Genomic DNA, 6,472 nt, shown 5'->3' on the forward strand with positions numbered 1-6,472 from the left:
GCAGTGTGTGTTTAAGTCCCTGCCTGGTGGGAGAGCTGAAACCTGGGTCGGACCTGGTCTATAGCAGAGCTCAGCAGCCTCCAGCAGCTGATGGCAGTGTGTGTTTGATCCCCTGCGGGGTGGGAGAGCTGAAACTTGGGTCGGACCTGGTCTGCATCAGGGCTCAGCAGCCTCCAGAATCCGATGGCAGTGTGGGTTTAAGTCCATGCGGGGTGCAGGAGCAGAAACCTGGGTCGGACCTGGTCTATAGCAGGCCTCAGCAGCATCGAGAAGCTGATGGCAGTGTGTCTTTAATTCCCTGCGGGGTGGGAGAGCTGTAACCTGGGTCGGACCTGGCCTGCAGCGGAGCTCAGCAGCCTCCAGAAGCTGATGGCAGTGTGTCTTTAATTCCCTGCGGGGTTGAGGAGCAGAAACCTGGGTCGGACCTGGTCTGCAGCAGGGCCCATCACCATCCAGAAGCTGATGGCTGTGTGTGTTTAAGTCCCAGGGGGGTGGGAGAGCCATAACCTGGGTCGGACCTGGTCTGCAGCAGGGCTCAGCAGCCTCCAGTTGCAGATGGCAGTGTGTGTTTAGTTCCCTGCGGGGTGCAGGAGCTGAAACCTGGGTCGGACCTGGTCTATAGCAGAGCTCAGCAGCCTCCAGAAGCTGATGGCAGTGTGTCTTCAATTCCCTGCGGGGTGCAGGAGCTGATACCTGGGTCGGACCTGGTCTGCAGCAGGGCCCATCACCATCCAGACGCTGATGGCAGTGTGTGTTTAAGTCCTAGTGGGCTGCAGGAGCTGAAACCTGGGTCGGACCTGCTCTATAGTAGAGCTCAGCAGCCTCCAGAAGCTGATGGCAGTGTGTCTTTAAGTCCCTGCGGGGTGGGATAGCTGAAACCTGGGTCGGACCTGGTCTGCAGCAGGGCCCATCACCCTCCAGAAGCTGTTGGCAGTGTGTCTTCCATTCCTAGTGGGGCAGGGGAGCAAAGACCTGGGCAGAGGAGCGCCTGTCTGCATCCGATCCGGCCCCTCAGCAGCCCGCCGTGAGCCTTAGAGAACCCCCCCCCCCCCCCCCCCCCCCAGCGGGCTCCAGGAACCGGGCCCTGCGTCGGACCCAGCTCAGGCAGGCCCTCCCTCGGGCCCTGCAGCAGGTGGCCCCGTCTATGCAGTCGAAAACCCCGCGAAAATCGGTGTAGAAACGCCCGAGAGGCGTGGTGCGGTTCCCCCGGCCGGTACCGGGTCCGGACCGGTCCGGAAGTCCACCCAGAACACTGCCTGGGGCTTCTGGGCGGCTCCCCAGGCGCAGGCAGTCGAAAACCGCGTGAAAATCGGTTCAGAATTGACAAAACGGCGACCTCGTCGCTCCAAAAACTAAGTCCAAACTAAGCCTTTCGCTTATCGCTTAACGCTTAAGGCGGTCGGCCTTATGGCCAGTAAATGAAAAGTGCCTGCGCCCCTGGAGGTTTTGGAAGGTGCGAGCGATGACCATGCTCGGGTTAGTAGGTGAGGCCATCGGAAAACCAGCGTGAGTTGGCGGGTTTGGGTGGCAATCTATTCCAGGCAGAGTCGACTATCTCTGGGCATCAATTTTGGGATTTTTCCGGCTCTGGTTCTGGGAGAAACGCAGGGGCAAAGTGCACGAGCCGCGGCCGATTTTGGTGGCCTGTCCCTGGGCACAAAGTCTGAGGAGTGTGGGCCTGGTTCTCCAAAAAATACCAGTCTGCTGGAGCTCACTCCCATGGCTCCAGGGGGCACGGCACACCCCCCGGTAGCCGACCAAAGTGATCTACTCGGGCCAGACTCGGACCCACGACCCGGGGTGAGAACCACAACTACTGGTCATCCTTTTGACCTCCAGGGGGCGCGGCAGAGCCTCCCCAGTCCGACGCAAGTGCCCCACTTGGGCCATACTCAGACCCACGGCCCGGGGCGAGAACCACAACTACTGGTCATCCTTTAGACCTCCAGGGGGCCCGGCACAGCCTCCCTAGTCCGACACAAGTGCTCCACTTGGGCTATACTCTGACCCAAGTCCCGGGGCGAGAACCACAACTACTGGTCATCCTTTAGACCTCCAGGGGGCACGGCACAGCCTCCCTAGGCCGACACAAGTGCTCCACTTGGGCTATACTCTGACCCAAGTCCCGGGGCGAGAACCACAACTACTGGTCATCCTTTTGACCTCATGGTCATCCTTTAGACCTCCGGGGGGCACGGCACAGCCTCCCTAGTCCGACACAAGTGCTCCACTTGGGCTATACTCTGACCCAAGTCCCGGGGCGAGAACCACAACTACTGGTCATCCTTTAGACCTCCAGGGGGCACGGCACACCCCCCGGTAGCCGACCAAAGTGCTCTACTCGGGCCAGACTCGGACCCACGACCCGGGGTGAGAACCACAACTACTGGTCATCCTTTAGACCTCCAGGGGGCACGGCACAGCCTCCCTAGTCTGACACAAGTGCTCCACTTGGGCTATACTCGGACCCACGACCCGGGGTGAGAACCACAACTACTGGTCATCCTTTAGACCTCCAGGGGGCACGGCACAGCCTCCCTAGTCCGACACAAGTGCTCCACTTGGGCTATACTCGGACCCAAGTCCCGGGGCGAGAACCACAACTACTGGTCATCCTTTAGACCTCCAGGGGGCACGGCACACCCCCCGGTAGCCGACCAAAGTGCTCTACTCGGGCCAGACTCGGACCCACGACCCGGGGTGAGAACCACAACTACTGGTCATCCTTTAGACCTCCAGGGGGCACGGCACAGCCTCCCTAGTCCGACACAAGTGCTCCACTTGGGCTATACTCGGACCCACGACCCGGGGTGAGAACCACAACTACTGGTCATCCTTTAGACCTCCAGGGGGCACGGCACAGCCTCCCTAGTCCGACACAAGTGCTCCACTTGGGCTATACTCGGACCCAAGTCCCGGGGCGAGAACCACAACTACTGGTCATCCTTTAGACCTCCAGGGGGCCCGGCACAGCCTCCCTAGTCCGACACAAGTGCTCCACTTGGGCTATACTCTGACCCAAGTCCCGGGGCGAGAACCACAACTAATGGTCATCCTTTAGACCTCCAGTGGGGCCCGGCACAGCCTCCCTAGGCCGACACAAGTGCTCCACTTGGGCTATACTCTGACCCAAGTCCCGGGGCGAGAACCACAACTAATGGTCATCCTTTAGACCTCCAGGGGGCCCGGCACAGCCTCCCTAGACCGACACAAGTGCTCCACTTGGGCTAAACTCTGACCCAAGTCCCGGGGCGAGAACCACAACTACTGGTCATCCTTTAGACCTCCAGGGGGCACGGCACAGCCTCCCTAGTCCGACACAAGTGCTCCACTTGGGCTATACTCTGACCCAAGTCCCGGGGCGAGAACCACAACTACTGGTCATCCTTTAGACCTCCAGGGGGCACGGCACAGCCTCCCTAGTCCGACACAAGTGCTCCACTTGGGCTATACTCGGACCCACGACCCGGGGCGAGAACCACAACTACTGGTCATCCTTTAGACCTCCAGGGGGCACGGCACAGCCTCCCTAGTCCGACACAAGTGCTCCACTTGGGCTATACTCTGACCCAAGTCCCGGGGCGAGAACCACAACTACTGGTCATCCTTTAGACCTCCAGGGGGCACGGCACAGCCTCCCTAGTCCGACACAAGTGCTCCACTTGGGCTATTCTCTGACCCAAGTCCCGGGGCGAGAACCACAACTACTGGTCATCCTTTAGACCTCCAGGGGGCACGACACAGCCTCCCTAGTCCGACCCAAGTGCTCCACTTGGGCTATACTCTGACCCAAGTCCCGGGGCGAGAACCACAACTAATGGTCATCCTTTAGACCTCCAGTGGGGCCCGGCACAGCCTCCCTAGGCCGACACAAGTGCTCCACTTGGGCTATACTCTGACCCAAGTCCCGGGGCGAGAACCACAACTAATGGTCATCCTTTAGACCTCCAGGGGGCCCGGCACAGCCTCCCTAGACCGACACAAGTGCTCCACTTGGGCTAAACTCTGACCCAAGTCCCGGGGCGAGAACCACAACTACTGGTCATCCTTTAGACCTCCAGGGGGCACGGCACAGCCTCCCTAGTCCGACACAAGTGCTCCACTTGGGCTATACTCTGACCCAAGTCCCGGGGCGAGAACCACAACTACTGGTCATCCTTTAGACCTCCAGGGGGCACGGCACAGCCTCCCTAGTCCGACACAAGTGCTCCACTTGGGCTATACTCGGACCCACGACCCGGGGCGAGAACCACAACTACTGGTCATCCTTTAGACCTCCAGGGGGCACGGCACAGCCTCCCTAGTCCGACACAAGTGCTCCACTTGGGCTATACTCTGACCCAAGTCCCGGGGCGAGAACCACAACTACTGGTCATCCTTTAGACCTCCAGGGGGCACGGCACAGCCTCCCTAGTCCGACACAAGTGCTCCACTTGGGCTATTCTCTGACCCAAGTCCCGGGGCGAGAACCACAACTACTGGTCATCCTTTAGACCTCCAGGGGGCACGGCACACCCCCCGGTAGCCGACCAAAGTGCTCTACTCGGGCCAGACTCGGACCCACGACCCGGGGTGAGAACCACAACTACTGGTCATCCTTTAGACCTCCAGGGGGCACGGCACAGCCTCCCTAGTCTGACACAAGTGCTCCACTTGGGCTATACTCGGACCCACGACCCGGGGTGAGAACCACAACTACTGGTCATCCTTTAGACCTCCAGGGGGCACGGCACAGCCTCCCTAGTCCGACACAAGTGCTCCACTTGGGCTATACTCGGACCCAAGTCCCGGGGCGAGAACCACAACTACTGGTCATCCTTTAGACCTCCAGGGGGCACGGCACACCCCCCGGTAGCCGACCAAAGTGCTCTACTCGGGCCAGACTCGGACCCACGACCCGGGGTGAGAACCACAACTACTGGTCATCCTTTAGACCTCCAGGGGGCACGGCACAGCCTCCCTAGTCCGACACAAGTGCTCCACTTGGGCTATACTCGGACCCACGACCCGGGGTGAGAACCACAACTACTGGTCATCCTTTAGACCTCCAGGGGGCACGGCACAGCCTCCCTAGTCCGACACAAGTGCTCCACTTGGGCTATACTCGGACCCAAGTCCCGGGGCGAGAACCACAACTACTGGTCATCCTTTAGACCTCCAGGGGGCCCGGCACAGCCTCCCTAGTCCGACACAAGTGCTCCACTTGGGCTATACTCTGACCCAAGTCCCGGGGCGAGAACCACAACTAATGGTCATCCTTTAGACCTCCAGTGGGGCCCGGCACAGCCTCCCTAGGCCGACACAAGTGCTCCACTTGGGCTATACTCTGACCCAAGTCCCGGGGCGAGAACCACAACTAATGGTCATCCTTTAGACCTCCAGGGGGCCCGGCACAGCCTCCCTAGACCGACACAAGTGCTCCACTTGGGCTAAACTCTGACCCAAGTCCCGGGGCGAGAACCACAACTACTGGTCATCCTTTAGACCTCCAGGGGGCACGGCACAGCCTCCCTAGTCCGACACAAGTGCTCCACTTGGGCTATACTCTGACCCAAGTCCCGGGGCGAGAACCACAACTACTGGTCATCCTTTAGACCTCCAGGGGGCACGGCACAGCCTCCCTAGTCCGACACAAGTGCTCCACTTGGGCTATACTCGGACCCACGACCCGGGGCGAGAACCACAACTACTGGTCATCCTTTAGACCTCCAGGGGGCACGGCACAGCCTCCCTAGTCCGACACAAGTGCTCCACTTGGGCTATACTCTGACCCAAGTCCCGGGGCGAGAACCACAACTACTGGTCATCCTTTAGACCTCCAGGGGGCACGGCACAGCCTCCCTAGTCCGACACAAGTGCTCCACTTGGGCTATTCTCTGACCCAAGTCCCGGGGCGAGAACCACAACTACTGGTCATCCTTTAGACCTCCAGGGGGCACGACACAGCCTCCCTAGTCCGACCCAAGTGCTCCACTTGGGCTATACTCTGACCCAAGTCCCGGGGCGAGAACCACAACTACTGGTCATCCTTTAGACCTCCAGGGGGCACGGCACAGCCTCCCTAGTCCGACACAAGTGCTCCACTTGGGCTATACTCTGACCCAAGTCCCGGGGCGAGAACCACAACTACTGGTCATCCTTTTGACCTCATGGTCATCCTTTAGACCTCCATGGGGCACGGCAGAGCCTCCCTAGGCCGACACAAGTGCTCCACTTGGGCTATACTCTGACCCAAGTCCCGGGGCGAGAACCACAACTACTGGTCATCCTTTAGACCTCCAGGGGGCACGGCACAGCCTCCCTAGTCCGACACAAGTGCTCCACTTGGGCTGTACTCTGACCCAAGTCCCGGGGCGAGAACCACAACTAATGGTCATCCTTTAGACCTCCATGGCAACAGGGGGATGTCAGACCCCAGCTCATCCCAGGTTGATGCCTCAATAGCAGCTTAGGGTCACGGCAGTCCCACCGT

The sequence above is a fragment of the Nothobranchius furzeri genome, unplaced genomic scaffold, assembly GCF_043380555.1.
Source record: "Nothobranchius furzeri strain GRZ-AD unplaced genomic scaffold, NfurGRZ-RIMD1 Scf282, whole genome shotgun sequence".
In the NCBI taxonomy this organism is placed as follows: Eukaryota; Metazoa; Chordata; class Actinopteri; order Cyprinodontiformes; family Nothobranchiidae; genus Nothobranchius; species Nothobranchius furzeri.